The sequence below is a fragment of the Ursus arctos genome, unplaced genomic scaffold, assembly GCF_023065955.2.
Source record: "Ursus arctos isolate Adak ecotype North America unplaced genomic scaffold, UrsArc2.0 scaffold_36, whole genome shotgun sequence".
Classification (NCBI taxonomy): Eukaryota; Metazoa; Chordata; class Mammalia; order Carnivora; family Ursidae; genus Ursus; species Ursus arctos.
In genome coordinates, this window is record NW_026623050.1 from 2008352 (window position 1) to 2030229 (window position 21878).

Consider the following 21878-nt stretch of genomic DNA (forward strand, 5'->3'; position numbering starts at 1 on the left):
CAGTTTTGGGGTTTATTTGCTTTTTTGGCTTAAATCTCTTTTCAGTGACCATCGCTACTGTGCTTCTATTCTCGCTGGTGACTATCAGTTTATGTTTAGCCAACAGTTACAATAATGTGTGTTGGGATACTGGCCGAAATAAGCTCAGAGAATCTACATCATTTACCACGAGGCTGTCCTAAGCAGGCTTGCTTTGTCTACCTTAAAACAAAACCCTTTGCTAAGGTTTAAGATAAAGTTTTGTCTTCATTTTCTTCTTTAGGTTCAGAGTAACTAATTTTGACCAAAACTCTAAAAAGAACTGGAAGTGATCCATTAATTAAAGCAATGCAGTCCATGACTGAGAGGCCTGAGTTCCTCAGTTGATAAGATATTTCAAAATGCGTAATATAGGACTTTTTCAAAGCAAAGATATAAAGTTCAAAATAACAAAACTACCCTTCTGCTGTTGCTTAAGAGGGATTTATTCACTATGCAGTTTATGACTCAGATTATCTTCTTAAACAAATGTTACCCAAATAAACCTTCCTTGAAACCAATGGTACTCGTGTTCAAACATTTTCCTTTATATGGAGTTAAGTGTGTCCACTATCATCTGACTGAAACAGCTAAAGCCATTTCTTTTAAAGACATCAACAGCTCAAGGAAAAAAAAAGTTTTCTCTCCAGGGCTGGGGGAGGACTTTTGCTTTGCACTTTAAAATGTTTGCTCTGTTCCAAGAAGATATTAGGATCAGTTGACGGACAACGGGAAAAATTTTCCTGGCAGAGGAGGAAGCCAGAGGAGATTCATATGCAGACAAAATTTTAACTATCAGGCTGTTTGTATCCCCATGTCTATTCTAATATGCCAAGCTGGGATAAATCAAATGGGCTCTAAAAATGGTAGATAAAAATGTGATTTCACAATAATTCTGGAGTTTTGCAGAATATCCATCTTAAGCACTTCTTTTTTCCCAAGGAGTTATTTATTACTGGGCAAAGCTATACGGCTATTTCAATATATGTACTACTCTAAGAAAAAAAAATCCTTGAAAACTTTACATTTGAAAAGTGTTATAAAGATATGACGGTTTTGTTGAAGTGCTAGTGTGAGTTTAAACAGACTGGGGCCCAGGCAGAGATGCCTGAAATCTAAAGCGAGGAGGGAAACCAGGTCAGATGCTGCGGCGCGGGGCTGGGTGGATGTGTCCGCGGTCCAGCTGGCCAGCCCTCCTCAGGGGAGGCCCGGACCCAAGCGTCCTGCTTCAGGCTGTGGGGCGCGTGTCTACAGGACTTGTCTCTATTATGAGACCCCAGCGCTGGCAATCTCTTATTGATGTGGGAATTGGACTCCTGGCATAAATGCAAAGAGGACCAAGGACACGGGAAGGCAATGTTGGGTAAATTCGTGAAGCAAATATTTCAGAGACCTCAGGACAGACTTTTTGCGTTTCATGGCAACTCTATAATCATTTAGTTTTCCTCATTTTCTCAAAAAAAATGTGGTCCTTGTAAGGATTAGCAAAGTAAATGTTTAATCCGGGCCATAATACACGCTAAAAATCCCTCAAAAAGTGGAGGAAATTCTAACGGCTGAGATTAAGAGGACACAAGCAGCAGAGAGGCCCCTCTCTTGTACTGCCTTCAGGGCCCTCACCTGACCCCCGCCCCGGGGGTGGGGGGGCATAAGACCTCCAAATCGGGTCTTCTCTCCTAACTACCCTCTCTTCGTTGGTATGAACCTTGGCTGTTTTTCTCACTGGGACTTTTCACAGGCAAAACAGGGGGTGTAAATGAAAATTCAAAAGGAAGGCACCCAGAGTTGATTCATGGCCTGCTAGACCCATTCACACCCAACTTTAAATGAACTAAGACGGAAAATATAACTGGTCTTAATATAAATCTCATCACAGCTTAGCAAGGAGAATGTGGTTAGGTCTTACCGTCATTCTTCCCTGAAGAAGGCTCATTATGAGAACCATTGAATAATTGAACTTAAATTTGATATAAACTGGACCAAAAAACAAACAAAAAGCTACAATAATAAAAAACAGCATAAAAAAGAAAAGTCCCCAAACACGGACAACTCTGAGACTTAAGGTAGTTGGAAATTACTTACGGTAAACAGCATATATGATTCTAGTCAAAAAAATATAAACAGGGGCGCCTGGGTGGCGCAGTCGTTAAGCGCGTGCCTTCGGCTCAGGGCGTGATCCTGGCGTAACGGGATCGAGCCCCACATCAGGCTCCTCTGCTATGAGCCTGCTTCTTCCTCTCCCACTCCCCCTGCTTGTGTTCCCTCTCTCGCTGGCTGTCTGTCTCTCTGTCTAATAAATAAATAAATAAATAAATAAATAAATAAATAAATCTTTAAAAAAAACCCAAAAAAACAAAAAAATATAAACAATTCAGAAAGAATGGAATCTATTTTATTAATGACAACTTTATCAAACTATTGACTTCCTAATGATTTTTCAGGTTAGAAGTTGCGTTAGGGTTCTTGAATTTAGTTTTTGAATTTTAATTGTTAAATATTAATTTAATTATTTTCTTATTTTAGGGATCATTTCTCAAAAAACCTTACTTTCTATCACTTCCTAAATGCATAGTATTTTATCAGAAAGCTATCTCTGCCTAGATATCTTTTTCATCAACACTGGGAATTAGACTTTTCTTCTCTGTCTCCTTTCTCTCAATATCCAACTCAGTTTATTTCAAACTAGTGTCAATAAATAGGAATATTTCACAATTGTTAATCTGGGCTAACTGAACCATACTGACAAACCAAGAACTTTAGGAATTGAGTTACTGGCCTAGTTAGAACCTGACAAATGTTAACATAAATAAAACAAAAACACTGAAAAAGCTTTTTCTATAATGAAATTTTTTTTAAAGATTTTATTTATTTATTTGAGAGAGAGAGAGGGAGCACAGAGGGAGAGGGAGAGGGAGAAGCAGATACCCGCTGAGCAGTGAGCCCGATGCCGGGCTCCATCCCAGGACCCCGGGATCATGACCTGAGCTGAAAGCAGACGCTTAACTGACTGAGCCACGCAGGTGCCCCTATAATGAATTATTTTTAATCAATTTTGGTTTGTCCTTTTTTCTTCTCTTGGTAAGAACTTTGAATTTTAAGTATTGTGAAGCAAAGACTTTTGTCGAGATCTAATTATAGGGAAATAACACAACCATATGGCTAATTTTACCTTAATCTCCTTTCTTTTCTAGGTTATTAAAATAATTATTATTCTTTCTTCTTACAATATGTTCTTTCTGCAATACCAGAAATTTATAAGGAAGAAAATCCAAATCACCTGTAAACCTATCTTTATGTAGAGATAACCTCTTCTAACAATTTTTTGGTAAATTTTCTTTCGACCTTTTGTGTACACACATGCATTCCCCAGTGACTGATTTTAGATCTCACAGCAAGGAGGTGCTATGTTTCATATGTTTGGCACTCACAGTGGGTGGGTCCTTTAACTCAAGTCCTAGTGTCCCTTACCGGAAGTTCCTCTGTCTGTAAATCACACTGGCCTGGAATCAGGAAAACCAGCGATTGTCAGTGACTGTCCATTAGAGGAGTTAGAAGGTGAACATACTTCTAGGGAGCTCTTGCTGGCAGCCCCCCGGAAAGCTCAGAATGCACGTGCTCAGAAATACACATTCCCTGTCCTGTCTGCGTGTGGCAGGTCCCTTCAGTTTGTCAAAGTTCTTCTGCCATTTCTCCCTTTGCTGCAACATAGTCCTGAATACTTAATGAACGATGATTGACTTCACTGGGACACACAGAGATGAAAATAGCTCCATGTTCTGAAGTAGTGACCTTAGCCAGCAATCAAAGAACAATTTTATTTATGCACCATGAAAAGGGTGGCTGACGATATTTCTATCTGTACATTCATTTATCTATCTTGAGGCACAAAAACACTTCTTCCATAGGGTTTCATTTTTTCAAAGATTTATTTATTTATTTTAGAGAGAGCAAGAGAGCACGTGAGAGTGGGAGGAGGGGCAGAAGGTGAGGGAGAGGGAGAGAAGCAGACTCCGTACTGAGTGCAGAGCCCAGCGTGGGGCTCCATCTCCTGACCCTGAGCTCATGACCTGAGCTGAAACCAAGAGTCAGATGCTTAACCGACTGAGTCACCCAGGTGCCCCTAAATAGTTTCATTTCTATAATAAGGAATGATTTAAAAATAAATAGCATAATGAAACACTTAAACCCACTTTGCAATAGTATTTGTGTAATATTTCATTGATGTGTACCTAAATAAAAATAAACAAATAAAACCCCAAACACTGAAGGGCAAACACCATAATGTATATAAAGGTTAGATGAACGTAGAAGGCTTATAGTTTTTTTGTACATGTGTCTGTGCATGCATGTGCGTACACACGTGTACACACGTGTCTGAGCACTTATCCAAAGTTTTATTCATTGAATATATATTACTTTTGTGACAGGCAAAACAAAGAAAGTGCATGAGGAATAATTTTAAAAGTTCCCACTGCAATAATCTTCCATTTCTGGTTCTTAAAAATATATTTGACCACAGAATGTTTCAGAAAATGTGGTATCAAAACTTAAGACTGTCAAGACTATCTATTTGCTTAAATGATATGGGTGCCTCATGTCTATTTCAATATTTTCTTTTCTCATTTCTAATTTCTCCTTATTTTCTTCTCGAATACTCTCATACTCATATCTCTAAATATTATCTTTCCTTTTGGATATTATGGGGAGTGGGAGACGAAAACTGACACTGTATTTTTACCTCGGCATTATTTCAGCGTGATCTCAGACAGTGTTTTGCACCATTCTTTGCCCTCTATATCTTCTTTCTCTCTTCTCCCTGACACCTTGCCTCTCTTTTGTAGAACAATCATTTCGATCTGCCCTATTCCACAAGTACTATTGACAGTGTTGCTAAAGGTGGGCTTGGAAGACTCTCCAGGGTTTGTCATCACAGCGTTTTACACTGCTTTGGGCTGCATATTAGTAGTATATCAAGCCTCTAAATGGGTTAGATTCCTTTGTTTAAAATGGTATTCCTCTGGGGCACCTGGGTGGCTCAGTCCGTTAAGCATCTGACTCGACCCCACCTCAGGTCTTGATCTCGGGGTCGTGAGTTCAAACCCCACACTGGGTTCCACGCTAGGTGTGGAGCCTACTTAAACAAACAAACAAATAACTAAGTAAAATGGTATTCATTTGGCGAATGTCCACCGTTACTTTACATTCCAACATATCGCCAAGTAGCTGATCAGACTCTCCTGCCAATCTAGCATTCATGTTACTCTGTTCATAGATGTCTTGGGGCAGTTGTACCTGACTCTAGAAAAATAAAAGTGGAGAAGATGCTCCTGATTTTTTTCTGGAGGAAACGCGGGTTAACGTATATTACATATAGCAGCGTCGCATTATAGGATAAATTAAGCTCGAAACGGGCTAAATAGAGGTCATTATCATTGTCAAGCAAACATTTACATGGGACTTTCTATATGGCAGGCATTTGATCTAAATTCTTGACATACATTAACCTGTTTCTTTCTCTGACAATTCAGTGAATAGGTACAACATTATCCCTGTTCACAGTTGAGAAAACTGAGGAGCAAGTTGGTTAGAAAACTTGTCGGAAGTCACGGAGCTCCTACAGAGCAGAGCTGGTATTTCAAGCCCGGCAGCATACTTCCAGAGGCTCTTCTCTTAACCCTAATGCCATCCCACCTTAGAGTGTCAGTAAATGTTCGATCACATTTGAAAAAAAAATGCATAGTATTATGCTACATACTGGAATGTTAAAAAAAAAAACAAACCAAAGTATGAGACAGTTTGTGCCCTTGGAGGTTTTCAAGCTAGTTAGAAAGACGGGGCAAACAATAGAAAACCGCAGATCATTCCAGGCAGCAGAAGCTGTGATAAAGGAGCCATTCAGAAGAGCTCACTAGGATTTTGTAGGTGCCCAAGTCACTACAGGCTGGGCAAATTTGGAAAAGACTTCATGTCTATGGACTTTTGAGATGTTTGGACCAAAGATCAAGATGCTTTTTATTGAACGTTATCCAAAATACGGATAGCTGAAACATGCATCTGAAAATTGCTAAGACGGATGGTCTGAGAATCATTTGAATCATCCGTAGGCAGAGCGAGTTCTTGATTAAATCCCAGCAGGTGAGTGAGAATTACTACATAAAGCAAAGGAATTTAAAACACCATGATTGTACCATTAATATAGAAGAATTAGAGTGATCAGATAGTTCAGAAGATGCTTGTCTTGATGCCTTTACGAGTGGGCCATGCAATGCCTTGGGCTGCAAACAATTAGTCCTGCGTGTCACAGGAGCTTGCGAGTGACAAGACCCTTTGACGGCTCTGAAGGATGAACCAGTGCCCAGGAGAACAGCAATCTAGAAACTAACTTGATTTGATACTTCTTTTTGTTTAAAGCAACCAACATTTCAGTGATCTATAGTACTCCAGGGTTATATTTATCTACTCTTACTGTAATGCAATTGTTTCAGAAGAAATAACGGGTGAGTTAAATAACAAGACCAATGGCAACTCGGGATAAATAAGAATATAGGAAAATTTAAATTGTTAAAAATCCTCTATATCTATTCCTGCCGTTTCTCTTAAGTTCACGGCAAGGTTATTTTATTTTTCTTCAACTTAACTTACTTGCTACTAAACTGTACTGTAGTTTGGCTCCCCCTTATAGCTAATTATCATTTATTCTATACATTCCATATTTCCAGTGAACATTATGTATCAGTTTCTTAATATTAATGTCTTTTTTAGAATGTGTTTAATTCACACATAGATTGAATATATACATTATCTCAGTATATCTAATAATTTATTATTATTATTTTCTCTCCAGTATTTCTACCATCCTTCCAGTTATTTAAAATTAGAAAGTTGGCTGGGTGCCTGGGTGGCCCAGTCGGTTAAGCAGCATCTGACTCTTGATTTTGGCTCAGGTCATGATCTCAGGGTCATGAAATTGAGCCCCTCATTGGGTTCCATACTCAGAGCGTGGAGTCTGCTTAAAGAATCTCTCTCTCCCTCTCTCTCTGATCCCCGCCCCCCTCCGCAGCACTCTTGCTCTCCTGCTCGCCCATCCGTGCACTCTCTCTCTCTGTCTCTCTCTAAAATAAATAAATAAATAAATATTAAAAGAATCAGAACCTTGGGAGTCATTCGTAATGTTTTCCTCTCCCTTCCTACTTCATAGCTAATCAACGTATGTTCTTGTTATGTCTCTTAAATATCTTCTAAATGTGTCCGGTTCATGAAGGCTAATTATTTCTGTGGACCCAGAAGCAGATACGGTCCAGCTGAGACTAGAACCCGGGTCTTCTGAGTCCTGGTTGAGCCATCTCTCTGATCTCCTATGACAGTTTTAGAGAAGGGGCTTTGTATTGATTCCAATCCTCTCAACAAAGTATTAACATATACCAATATAATAAACTATTAGAAACACACATTCCTTACATACGTTAGAAAAAAGGTAGAGCTGGTATTAGTGATGTGATTATATACCTGGAAAACCCAAGAAATTCAACTGCCAAACTACGATATACGGTAAGATAGTTTAGGAAGATAGCTGATGTTAACTTACTATGCTGAAAAAGAAAAACAGTATTCATGTATACAACCAGTTAGAAGATATAATTGAAGAAAAGACCTATTAAAATAGTAGCAAAAAGGTAAAATATTTAAGAATAAACTCAACAAGAAAATGTGAGAGATCCATGTGAGGAAATACTCCTGATATACAGAAAAGTACACTCAGCAAATGTAAAGACGAACCACGTGCTTAGGAACGTTCAAGAACAGAGAGATGTTTGCAAATGTAATGACATCCCCACCCCCTAAAAAACCCACCAGGTTTTGTTGTTCTTCCCCACTCCCCAAATTATACACGCTAATTCTAAAGTTCATTTAGGAAAACAAATAAGCAAGGGTCGCCAAAGGAGATCAGTGGGGGCCTGGGTTGGAGGGTGGGGGTTGGGGGAGGCTATCCCTATCAGATATTGAAATAAACTTTACAGTTTTAAGAGTTGTGTCATTCTGGCATATGACAGGGACTCAAAATACCTACCGGAGTTCAGTGTGTGATAAAAGTGGCATCTCAAATCAATGGGAGTACTTAGTAAATGTAATTGTTAATTACATTCATTAGTTAATTTAAGACTTACTAAATGAGAGTAGCCATGTGGAGAAATAGAGTTCTATACTTTACCCTGTTTATCAGAATAAAACACCAGATGGATCAAATCTTTAAATGTAAAAAAACCCCAACCATGAAAGTTCTAGAAGAAAATACAAATTCCTTTATACATGTGAAGTGTGACAGGCTCTAAATACTGCAGGTAATGATGATGCTAGCAGCTAGGGCTTCTACAGCACGGACTGTGCATGAGACGCTGTTCTAAGAGCTTCGCGCGTATTTCCTAATACGATCTTCATAACAACCGCACGAAGTAGCTGCTGTTATCACCTGCATGTGAACCCAAGCCCAGGACCAGGAGGGCGAACAGCATCATACGTTCCCTACGGGAAACACAACATACTTCAGAGATTCAAAAGAGCAAGAAATAGCAGTTTGGGGAAATAAGCAATGATTTAATGGAAACAGCAGAATCTGAGGTAGACCCAGAAAGATGGAAGGTGAGCATTATTAATAGGGTGAAAAGACTGTATCAATCCTAATTCAATCAACATGGGTCACATATTAACCCTTTAAGAAATTGAGGTCTAATTCAGGTTTGTGACCTTATACTTAAGATGCCTGAATGAGATAGTGACTAGTTTGAACAGGTCAAATATCATCCAGACGTTTTGGTTTTATAGGAACCTGAGGCTGGCCTATTTGAGCAGATGAGTTTTGTAGCCGCCGAAAGCCTTGAACGTCGGGGAAGGACGGCAAGGAGCCCCGCTTTAGTATTTTGCACTAGACCACAGGGCAGGGCGGGTCAACTGTCCACAGGCCAGCATCGCACTGGACTTGCGTAAAAGAATTATTGCTGGAGTTAGGGTCTTTTCAGTGCCACTACTGCACGGTGAGTGCAGAAATATTTTTATTACTCACATCCATCCCTGGTAACTACATATGTGGCCCAGATGCTTGTTCTGCTCCAGGGCCCACACATCTCTTTAATGCAGAAGCCTCTCAATGGCTTCCTTTGAGGAGAATGAGGATCTGGTCCACTGGGAGTCTTATGACTTTTTAATCTTATATGACGAACTGTTTTACAAAAGGGGTCAGTAAATTGGAAAGATTTTTGCAAAGAGAGACAGTGTGAATGTTATTTTCGATTGTGCCTCACGTACGCCGTTTAAAATCAGATTGTTCTTTCGGAGGTGTCAGAGAGCATGACAGATTCAGAATTATAACTGGAAAATAAAATCAGGAACTTTTTTGTATCATATGGTGCAACTTAATAACAGTGAAAACAAAAGGTAGTCTTGAGACGAGCAGTAGAGAAGATTTCCTTAGCTATCTGAACGAATGATACACAATGAAAATGTATAGGAACCCATTTAAGAATCTCATTTGGTTTCCAAACAGTATCTGCCAATAGCAGAGTACAGAACAACTCCACAGAGGTTATTCCTAATAAACACTTACAAACGTAAGAAAATTATTTGCTCACAGATCATGGTAGTTTTAAACTAAGATAATGTCTGGAAGGCAGAGGATGTGTTGTAAACGTTATACAACATCCTTAGAAATCTTCTTACGGTAAACAGCAGTCAAACGTAGCTGTCATTCCTACCTAGATACACAAGCTTGTGCTAAAGAGCACGTCCTAGGGCTTTTACCTGGGACATCACTGTATGCGCTCAAAAGAACAAAAATAAAGGTTTGGGGGCTCCTTGAGAAAACTGTGATTTATTAAAAGGTGAGGATTATGAAGATTATGGTTTCTGTTAAGAGTCAGAGACAAAAACAGAGGCTTTTTTTCTAGTTTACATTTCTGGCTAGAAAACGACGGATTTCTTTTTCAAGGCTTTGAAGACATTCAGAACATTGAGCCAATTACTACATCTTTTGTAAGTTTAGTTTTTGATTGCCTTGTCTCTCTCCTGCTCTCCCAAGCCCACAAAAGCAAAAGGGAAATAAAGTCAAACACCGGAATGTAATGAGAAAAAGAGAAGTAAAAAATGTAGGTAATTAGTTTGAGTTAGTCAACTTTAACCCATGGAAATGGATTTTACTTCCTAGTAACCAAGATTTCTAGTAATTCATGTTATGATTTCTTTTAGCTTCTAGATCTATGATGCTCCTTTAGCTTAAATTGAAGGATTATTTACAAAACTATGGTCTGCGGCAGTGTTATAAAAATTTAATGCGCATTTAAAACACCTGGGATTATATGAAATTGAAGATTCTGATTCAGTAGGTCTGGGGTCCGGCCTGACTTTTCACAAGTTTCCTGGTATGGCTGCTGCTGCTGGTCTGCGGACCACATTTGGAGCGGCAGGCATCTAGATTTGAGAATTAGTTCTTTGAAATACCTAAAGAAAGAAGAGCTTGGTGGCTGATAAGAATCAGTGCATACAATCCCATCCTCTTGGAGAGTCATAACTGACATTAGCATATTAAAAGCTCTGAAAAACCTCAGATTCTGTAAAAAGAAAACACATTTAGCTTTACTCCAGTGAGTGACTTAAATGGTAAAATACCATAAAATCTCCCCTCCCACTTTCTTTTTTGGTAGCACATTAGAATCTAGGGGAGTTTGAGTTCTGGGGGTACACACTTTGGGAGACACTGGTCCAAAGAAGAGTCTTTGGACTTCTTAACCCATTACTCCAAAATCTATCTCCTTAGAGAAATCATTATATTGCATTTTTGAGGTGAGAGGAAGGAATAAGAAATGATGGGCTTAGTTGTACGTAGTGGGAAGAGTATCATTTGTTTTTCTAGAAAGTATATGAACTCTTCTGAGATCTGGCTTTGGCAGGACAGAAAAAAATGCAGCCATGATCAGTGCGTTTCTTTCACAATCATGAAAGATATCGCAATACAGGGTTTGGCCACCACGGTCTTCATAGCCAGTTGATTTAAGGAGCTAAGAATAGATTTTATGTTCACATTTTAATGTTTCAAATAGTCGAGAAACCCTACAAGAAGAAGCATATTTCGTGATGTTTCAGGGTCCATGAGTACAGTTTTACTGAAGCACAGCCCTGCCCCTCCGTCTGTGTTGAGCACAGCTGCTGTCATGTGAAAGAAGGTAAGTCCTCGCCGCTGAGACCACGTGGCCTGCCAGTAAGAGATGCTAGCTATTTGGTCCTTCACAGAGAAGATATGCCACCCCTGCCACAATGGGCCTGAAGAACACAGCTTTAGAAAGAGTTAAGTGTGGAGGGCATGCGGGTATTTGACGTATTATTTTTGTCCTATCTTTACATTTTTTAAATTGGAAATAGTTCATTGTCTAGGCATCAGTAGAAATAGGCCTTATCTTTTGCTTAGTAATGTCTTTAAACTAAAAAACAAAAACAAAAACAAAAACCCACCAGACGCAGAGCTGGTATTTGCATTTATAACTATTTCTTGTGGTTTAATACCAAATACGAATTTATATCGGGAATCCACCTTGTTTCTATCATCGCAACATCCTTCTAAGGAGTATAGAGCTGGTGAAATGGAGGACCTCTGGTTCTGCAGAGCGTTGTAAGGGCTTCGGTGTTTGATCCAGGGAGTGGGAAGAGCAGAAGATCTCTGAGAGAAAAGAAGAAAAATGTGGGCAGTCCTGGAGGGAAGGGGGGAGCGGAGGGAGAAGGGAGAGACAGTGAGAGAGAGAGAGAGACAGAGAAAGAATATGAATAAACGGAAGATTATGAGTAGCTTAATGTGAGCCCCTTCAGAGGGGCCCTCAAAACCTCAAAAAATCTGCAGATGACATGAATGCTTGATGCAGGGGATTTGGTTGTGAAAACCTGGAAAGAGTGAGATTTCCAGTTTGGGTGAGGCATAGCTGGAACCGAAGACAAAGAAAGACAGGGGAATTAACAGAAAAATTTGAGAAGGCCCGAGGATGTCAAAGGTGTATAACTGAGTGGGACAAGACGATGTTACCTAGCTCTCCAGAGGCAGGAAGTTGCGACGGATATCTGACTTGTATAATCAATAAATATCTATTGAGTGGTGAGCTTGCCCAAGTTACTTTATCCAGTTTCATTCTTTCAACTGGTGAAAGGGACCAAGAATACCTACTTCTCGGTGCTTCTGTGAGGCTTAAATGAGATCATTCATATAAAGCTTGTAGCCCTATTTCTGGCAGATAGTATGATTGCTACCATTACTTTTTTTTTTTTTTTAAGATTTTATTTATTTATTCGACAGAGATAGAGACAGCCAGCGAGAGAGGGAACACAAGCAGGGGAAGTGGGAGAGGAAGAAGCAGGCTCATAGCGGAGGAGCCTGATGTGGGGCTCGATCCCATAACGCCAGGATCACGCCCTGAGCCGAAGGCAGACGCTTAACCGCTGTGCCACCCAGGCGCCCCTGCTACCATTACTTTTATTTCATCATTGTCAGCCCCCTCTCAAGCACATAGTAGGTGCTCACACAGTATTTGTTGCATATAAAATAGCAATATTTTCCCTCCATGATGAATGTTAGCCCGGTTACCTTTAAAAAGTGCTGTGCTTTTACATTTTGATTATGACCGAAAGGAACACCAATAAGACAAATTGCCTGAACTGTCATGAAATTGGGATTATTATAGTAGTAAGTTCCTTTTACTTACAGTAGCCCTAACATTATCAAACCTATGAGGCCCTGGAGACACATTGGCCCTACACTGTTGTAAGATACCGTGCAGAAACATCACAGACCGTTGGTGATTATAATCAGACGCTCACAAGTTTGATTGAGACAAAGAGGCAAGGAAGACAGCAGAAAAAAAAATCTATTCCTTTTTGAAAAATGTGAATAAGGGAGCCACATGAGGAAAATGTTCTTTTTTCCTCAGAGTATTTCAAAAAATGGAATCATCTGCCACTGGCTGCTTCTTCCTTTTCCATCTGAAGGCGAGCCAAGATCAAAAAGGCACATGGACCTTTAGCTCTGGCCTGTCTGTGACCTTCAGCAGGGGTTAATTGAGATGGAAAAGAAAAAGGACCCGATCTTCTCTTGCATGATTACAGTGCACATTCCCATCCCTTTTCGCATCATTATGAAATATCAGAGCTAACCATAAAAAAGGACTGGATTTATGAAACTCCTCATAATTCAAACAAGAGCCAGAGAACTATAACATTTTGAATCCAGATTTTCTTTTACCGTGTGTGTGTGTGTGTGTGTGTAGTGCGGTTTTGGAAGCACGTTCACTTACGTTATCTCATCTGATTCTCCCAACAACCCTACGGGGCAAGCAGGCGTGATTACCCTCCATCGTTATGGAGAAGCGTATTGAAACTCTGAGAGATTTAAGGTTTCATCCACTTTTGCCTGGTTAGAACGTGCCAGAGATGGGACTAGGTCTGTGGATTCTTGGTCCACTGCTCGTGCTGCCACGTTGCGCTGCTGTGGGCCATGTGTCCCTGGGGTAAAGGGTAAAGGGAGACGATGCATCTCCAGGCCTTGAATGGTGTTAGCCAAGGGCTCGGTCTTCCTTATGTGAAACACATGCCGAGATGACATTTGTCACGTTTGAGCGTGTGTGTAAAAGTGACACTCCGCTTGAGAGACTAGGTCATGTTCATAAAAGAGGTAACCACACATGGAGTTCAATCTTGCTTGACTCATGCATTCTTCCACGGGAAAGGTGCTATTTTATGAGGCATGACTATCATTACTTTAAATCACGTCATATTTGTTTCACTGAAGATAAATCAGACCTGTACCAATTTTTAAATGTTTATACTTTCTGGGCATAGTTTGAAATATTTTAAATAAAACTTACCTTGAAAATTATTATATTCCAAAACCACCTCTCTTTTTTGAGAGCTATGGAGCAAACGTGGTGTCTGACCAAGGTCCCCTCCACAGGCTAACACTTAAATGACTTTGTCCGCCTTTACTACCGATGACATTTGCATTTGAGAAATTAAGGGAATCCTGAATGCTTACTGATCCTTGGATTTTCTCTTATACAAACCCAGCCCAGGTTTAAGGAAACCATAACTTTTTTTCACATTAAATATGAAATGTAGTCAAGATTTCTTTAAAAACACACAATTAAAAACACACACAAAAGAATGGATTCGTGGGGCTCAAGTTTCAGACCTGTTCCTGTCATATGTTGTACAAAAGGAGGCAGAACATATGAATGGCCAAATTGAAATGGTTTGGAGAAGCCATTTTTAGAGGATAAGAAACAGTTGAAGCTAAATGTTTCCTTTTTTAAACATCTGGAATTTTATCATTTAAATCCTCTTATTTGAAGTAGGATGACATGTGGGAAGAACTGTAATATTATCTTCTTTTGCAGTTTAAGGTTAAAACGCCACCGTTGAACGTCCAGCCTCTGTGTGTGCGTGCGTGTCTGTGTGTGACCGGGGTGCAGGCGGTACAGGATGGAGGGGGGCACGCGTATGTGAGTGGGTAGAGAGGAGGAAATGAAGACGAGGGAATGCCAACTCATTCAGCTGGTTGGGAAAGGCTTTGCTGTTACCTTTGTTTTGATTGGGTTTGTGGATTATCTGTCCTGATCTGATTATTCTTTTTCCCTTTTGCCCTACTGCTATTTACAATCTGATGCACAGGAAAGCCCCAGTGGGCCAGGAATAAAGAAATACAATTCTGTAGGTGTTCTAATTTTGTGGAAAGTGGGTGTTCAGCTAGACACATATGAGAGAGACGTGTCTCACAGAGTTTGAGCTTTCTAAGCTTCGCTGCTTAGAATTAATGCCCAGTTTACGGGACCCGAATAGGTATATTCTACCAGAGAAAACACTTCTTTTAACTATATTTTGGAGATTTCAGAACATTATCTTCTGAGGCATTTGACAGACACACTGTAATTTCGGATTTGTAGACTGGATCCTGGTTACGCAGAATCATCACACAATCTGTTTCCGGAAGAAAGATTCCGTAGCATGATACGGGACTGAGGCAAGAAGGGTGAGTACACATCGTTAGGCCTTAAACAGATCTGGGAACGTTTCTTTCTTTTTTTTTTTTTTTTCTTCACATTTTTAATTTATATTTTATTTTTTTTAAATTTTTTTTATTTTTTAATTTTTTTTGGGGGGGGGAATGTTTCTGATATCTGTTTACCATGCTATTAACTTTTCAGATAATGGCGCTTCTAATTTTCCTGTTTTAACAACTTTTTTTTTTTTTTAGATTTATTTATTTATTTATTTATTTGACAGAGATAGAGACAGCCAGCGAGAGAGGGAACACAAGCAGGGGGAGTGGGAGAGGAAGAAGCAGGCTCATAGTGGAGGAGCCTGATGTGGGGCTCGACCCCACAACGCTGGGATCACGCCCTGAGCCAAAGGCAAACGCTTAACCGCTGTGCCACCCAGGCACCCCGAATTTTCCTGTTTTACAATGTAAATCTTTCAAATTAATGAAGAGAATCAAAATGCTTTACAGAAAACACGTGCCCAAGGCGCCGCTACAACCCCCACATCACAGTCAGAACCTCACGCCGCAAATATCTTATTGGCTGCTTACATTTGTAAGATCATATAATGCAGTGATTCTTTATCTTGGGTGCATGAACTTTCCCTTCAAAATTGTATGTATGTATATAAATTTGTGTGTGTGTGTTTACCACAGCTTTCACTAGAACCTCAAAGAAATCCATAACCACTCCTACCCTCCAAAGTTAAGAACTACTGATAATAAATAAGCAGACATGTTCTATGAGACTTAAAACAGAAGGTCTTAGAGATCATGCTTTAGTACTCCTGTCCCTTATTTCCCGCCTCTCCTTGCAATCCTGTCCAATGTGCCTAGGGTTGGGGTTCACTCTTCGTCTTAGACCCTTCTGCATGCTCAATCAAGTCAATGAGGAGACATGTGGGATGGATGCTTCTACTGAATGCCTGCTTCTTAATTCTGAATAAGGTATTCATTCTGAATCTCAGTGCCCATTCCTGCTCTTGTGAACTAGTCAGACAATGAAGAGAGGAACGGAAAAGTTTTCTTCTTCACTCTCGTTTTTAAGCTAAGAGCCTAGAGCAAGCCAGTTTCCTGAATTTTAGGCCTCGACATGGAGTTATAGCGCTGAGAACTCAAAGGGATCTCCTGAGAAGGACTCTACATCCATCCAGCAAAAAACCCCTTATCAGGTCTTCTGCTTTTATAATCTCTTTGCTTTTCTTATTAAAAAACAAAAACAAAAAAACTTTCACTTTAAGTCTAAGGATCCCTAAGTAATACTAAAATGCCACCATATTCCAACCAGGCCGGAAGAGAAGAGGGTACCTGACGTTGCCTAAGCGCCAATTGTGACACCCGCTTGTTTTCTGTATTTCTGCAGTATCCAATTACTTATTTGTATGTTTCCAGTTTGCATCCCGACTCCTCTCTACAGGAGACAGAAGGGCAGAACTTTTCTTAAAAAAGGGGTGAGACCAAAAAGCCACATTTCAAATGGACTAAGATCTCTACGTTTTATGTCTTAATTGGACTGTATACGGATTTTTTTCTTGGATTTGTTTGATTGGTATTTGAATTGCTATCTTTATTGTGGCTCTCAATAAAAGTGAACTTACTTGTGGTTTCATGGAATTATGGAGTTCTATGCATGCACTAAATATAATCTGAATCATTTAAAATAAACCTCCTTGTATGAATAGCATATTTTCCTGAACATTCTTGTAACAGGTTGTTTTGAAACTCAAAAGTACCAATGTTAATAACATCCATAATTATTTCTCTACAACTTATGCTGTTATGTATTATGTAAGAAAAACTGGTAAAAAGAATTTTAAAAAATAGAGTCCTCAACTTGAATTAAATAAGTGAGAGATAGAAGAAATTATAGTACTTATGTTGGGAAAGCTATTTTTCAGCTGTTGAGTTTTTAGCTATGGCATGATGAAGAAAAAAGTTGAACGCCTACGTACCAGTGTACACAATGGGTTTCCATGAGGGAAATTGGTTTTAGCAAAAGATGACTGGAAATGATTTTTAAAAAATCCTTTGTCTCTACTTCTATCTTATTCACCGAGCAAAACCCTCATCGTCTTCAGGTCCAACTCCACCTACTTGCTGCTTGCACCAAACAGGAAAGTGGCTGGGAAAACACACTGGCTGACTTAATTATACCAGAGAAATGCTCACTGGTCGCATCTTAGATTTATATTCAGTGGCCTTAAATGGGCCTTCAAGAATCCTACTACATTGAGAGAGTCATTTATTCTTCTATTTTCTAAGCTAACACTTTCACACTCGCACTCTTTCCTTTGTCCTCCAACTGCGAACACGTCCCCCTCCTCTTCACCCCCAGCTAATGATATTGCCTCTTACATTCAAACTTGAGAAAGGAGATGAGAATCACTTCAGCTTCCCTCTACAAAATCTGCCTCTATGTACCCTGCCTTCTCTTTACACTGGGGAACCTGGTCCCATGGAAGGCTGACCTCTTCACTTGCACAAGGTCCATTTCTTCTGGACCTTTCCGGGATTTCACTTCTACAATTATCCTACCTTTCTCTTGTAGCTTAAGTTTCTACTTTTCTGCTGGATCATTCCCAATCAACGTACTTAAGGACGGTAGTATCTCCCATTAATAAAATACTTCTCTCTAGATCACACATCCCTACCACCTATTGTCCCATTACCTTGTTTTGGTTTGCAGTAAAACCTTCAAAAGGTTCTGCGTCTACACTTTCCCTATCTACTTCTTCACTTCCTTTCATTCCTAACCTACTCCATCCGGGCTATTTTCTCCATTGCTCCACAAAAGCCATTCTTGTTGGGATCTCCAGAATTCTCCATCCAGCTAAATCCAATGGTTGGCTCTTCATTTTCATCTTACTTGACTAACCAACAGAATTTGACACAGTTAAGCTGTCTCCCTTTCTTGAAACATGTTCTTTCTTTGGTTTCTGAGATACTATGTTCTGTTAGCATTGCTATTACCTCAGAGACCTCTCCTTCTTAGTCTCCTTTGCTGAATCTGTCAACTTTTTCATTTCTAAAGGAAGTCCCAGTCCTTAATGTATTTTTATTTGCCTTCAACTCTCTAGGTATTTTCATCTCTTTTGTGGTTTAAAATCTAAATGATGGATGCCTTCCCAATTTTTATCTCTGTTTTCAAACTCTCCCTGAGGTCTACACTCATGAGTCTGTCTGCTCATCATCACTTGAATAATTGACGGAGATGTCTACATCTGCAGTAAAGAAAAGCAGAAAAATGGCCAAAACCATACCACCTTTTGGGGATTAAATGTTTGCGTCCTTCCCCATGAAATTAATACACTGATTCCCTAAACTGCAGTCCAATAATGTTTGGAGAAGGCCTTTTTGGAGGTAATTATGGTTAGATGACATCATGAGGGTGGGGCCTTGGCCTGATGGCATTACTGCCCTTTTAAGAGACACTAGAATGCTTGTCTTCTCTCTCCACCACGTGAGGACCCAGTGAGAAGGCAGCCATCTATGAGCCAAGAAGAGGGCTCTCTCCAGAAATGGAATCAGCTGGCGTTTTGATCTTAGACCACCCAGCTTCTAGAAATTTTGTTTAAGCCAAGTCTTAGTATTTGGTTATGGCAGCCTGAGCTGATTAATACAGCTTTGCCTTCCAACCTGCTCCTCCCCAGGCTGCCCCATTTAATAAGCGGCATTAGTATGTATCCACTTGCTCAGACCGAAAACCAGGAGTATCCTTGACTCTTTCCCCACATTCCTCATCCAAATTCACTAACAAATCCTATCAGATCTTCTTCCTTTAAAATGTATCCTGAATCTTGACACTTCTCACCGTGTCAACTGCTAGCAACTTTGCCCAAGACGCTTATATTTCTTGCATATACTTTTGCACAGTTTTCTAATGTGTCTTCCTGTTTCCACTCTTCCATATCCCCAACCCAATGTCAACCCAGTATCTTCCATACAGCAGCCAGAGATATCTTTTAGAAAGAAACGTCAGAAAATGTCACTTTCTCTGCCTTGAAACTTCTGTGGTACCCATGGATGTTCAGAATGAAGTCCAATGACCTAAGTGTGACCTCAAGGTCCTCCATAATCCAGCCACTGTTTGTATCTCCACTCTATTTCACGTCCAATTTTGTGTTTATTTGCTTTGCTCTGGCTACATTTGCTGCTTCTAAATATGCCAATCTTGGTCTTACCTTGGGGTCTTTGTGGCAGTTGTCCCTTCTAAAACACTCTTCTTCCAGAGCGTTGCAGTGTTCACTCCCTCACTTCATCCAGGTCTTTGTTCAAATGGCACCTCTTCGCAAAGGTTTCTCTTGAGCATTGTATCTAAAATAGCCATTACCCAAGTTAGGTAATTTATTTGCCAGATGAAGAATTAATAAATTAATTAATCAATTTGCAGATTTTGCAAATCAAATGTTTTAAAAGATTAACACCCAGTTAGAAAATATATTCATTCAGAAAAACTTGAGTAAAATCCTACTGTTGTTCCAGATGGGTGCTAAGGATATAGCAGTAAACAGAACATACAGAAAAGATTCCTAACTTTATAGAACTGACATGAAACCCTTACGTGAAAAAGCGAATTGTAAAAAAGAGGAGAAAATGACAAATACACCTCAGAGAATGTGTTTCTGTTAATCAGAAAAATTCAAAAATTTAAAATAAGGTACAACTTCTTGCATATCAAATTGGCAAAGAATTTTGAAAAACCAATAAACCTAGCATTGCTCAAGTCAGCGAATCCAGCACTCTCCTTCACAGCTGGAGAGAGTGTATAGTTAGATTGGAAATTCAGTGGTATGTAGGAAAATTCTTTAAATGTTTTTCATTCTTTGACCAAGACATTTAGAGAAACTTATAATAAGAAAATAATCAGGTAGGTACAAAAGTTACACATAAGAATGTTCAACACAGCATTATTTACGACAACAACTAATGGGGACTGAACTCATTTTCCAGTAGTAAAGATTTGGTTAAATGCACTCTGCTCTATGGACGCTATGCATCCAGCCCATTAAAAAGGCACCTGTAGAACAGTTCATGTCCTGGGGAAATGTTCATGAGATGGGATGTGAAAGAAATTAGGTTAGAAAGTAGAATGCTCAGTGTACTTGAAATTTATTTTGAATTGTCCCAATATCCCAGTGGACGCACATATTTTACTTTTAAAATAAAAATTAATTTAAAAACCAAAAGATAAAATAAACTAAAATAGCCACTACCCTGTCTTTCTCGCTTGCCCTGCTCTATTTATCTCTATTGCATTTATCATAATTTATTGCTTTATCAACTTTCTCTTCCATGAGGATGTAAGCTTCAAGATCTTTGCCATGTTTACCACTAGATCCCCAAAGCCCAGAAGAATCTCCACTAAAGACCAGACTCAATAGTACTGAATGAATGAATGTATGTGTTGAATGAATGACGTTTTTGAGTGTTTTTCCAAAGATACAAGAATTGCCGTTTATAAACGTCAAGGTCTGAAATCTGTTTTCAATAATGTGTTCTTTGAATGAGGAGAAGGGGGAAAAAAACAAACCAACCCTGAACAAACGGCACAACAGTAAGGCCTAGTTCTTTGTAAACCAAGAAGATTTCAAAGTGGCAAAGTGGGTGGTATCAGCCGAGCTTACGGTCAGGTTTACAGCAATGGTGATGAAGTAAAGTAAGCAGAGAAAACAAAATTACACGTGCTTTTTGGATTCTTGAGTGAGCGGCAAAGTAAAAAGGGTCGGTTCTACTGTGCCCACCATAATTTTCTCACCTCCGGGCCTTTGAAACTACGGTTAGCACATCGTACTTGGGCTTTCCTGAGGACGGTGCTGAGGCTGCTAAAGACCCCAGCAGAGAAGACGGGTCTGCTCCGTTTCTCTTGGCTTTTAGCTTTCCCAGAGGACTCCAGCTTTACTGCCATTTATCTTCCTCCATCCTCAATTCCAACACAGACATCACCCCTCGGTAAGCTCATGCAGCGTCCCCAAATTGTAATATCTCATCCTATTTCTTAACCGGCCTTTACACTCTAGAATGAATATAACGCCGTCCCTGAAATAAAATAATAAGATAGGTTTGAAATATTAATTTGAAGAAGCAGCCAGGACTTTCCACTCAGGTGTGAAAATGTCCTGATGCAAATAGAATAAACTAAAGCACATTTGATTTAATAAGCCGTGGATCTAAAAGTTATGCTAAGCAGTTTATCCAATCACAGTCTTAAATACATCTCTGGGCACTGGCTGGATATAATTGGGGATAAGACTAAGGAGCAAGCACCAAAATATTAAATCTAAATTAGTCAGCCGTTCAAATGCGCAAACCCTTTGTGGACCGTATTGATCATGAAACTGCACGTCACCACCCGCCAATGACATCCTAGGACAAATGCTCAGAACGCCTAATTTTCTTCCATGGTTGCTAGGTTGGCCTTGAGCAGCAAAAGGCAACTGGATTTATTTTGTTCTGGCAGCAGCTCAGTGGGAACATAAACTAGCAATGCTAGGGAACAGAAGGTCTACACAGAAAAGGAGGCTCTACTCGTATACTGTACTAAACCCTCAAATGCCAACTACGCTTAAACCAGAAGCAGTGTAAGTGGTAAACACTAACGTTTTCAAAGAACTGTCTAATATTCATGGAGGAATCTATAAGAGGTGACTTTGAATAATCCCTTCCCAGCAAACCTGTAAAAGTTTTATAAAATATGCTGCAAAAATGACTCACAGTAGATGTAATTACTGTGCAACCTTGGAAACGGGTGTAAAAAATTCAGCTGCCAGCATGTTAACAGCCACCTAATATATGGGTTGTTTGA

General features: G+C 39.7%; 1 protein-coding gene across 5 annotated transcripts in view; it reads right to left on the reverse strand.

Annotated features, from left to right (window-relative positions):
- The window catches only part of DPH6 (diphthamine biosynthesis 6), a 428870-nt gene that overhangs the window by 93343 nt on the left and 313649 nt on the right, over window positions 1-21878 (reverse strand). For 2 of the 5 annotated variants that reach the window (XM_057306211.1, XM_057306212.1), the window contains 2 exons: window positions 20832-21112; window positions 19258-19390 (listed from right to left, as the gene is read on the reverse strand). The gene's annotated coding sequence lies outside the window, so the exon portion shown is untranslated. Of the gene's footprint in view, window positions 1-15156; window positions 19391-20831; window positions 21113-21878 lie in introns of those variants that run through there. The other 3 variants (XM_057306215.1, XM_057306216.1, XM_057306214.1) reach the window with 3 other exon arrangements.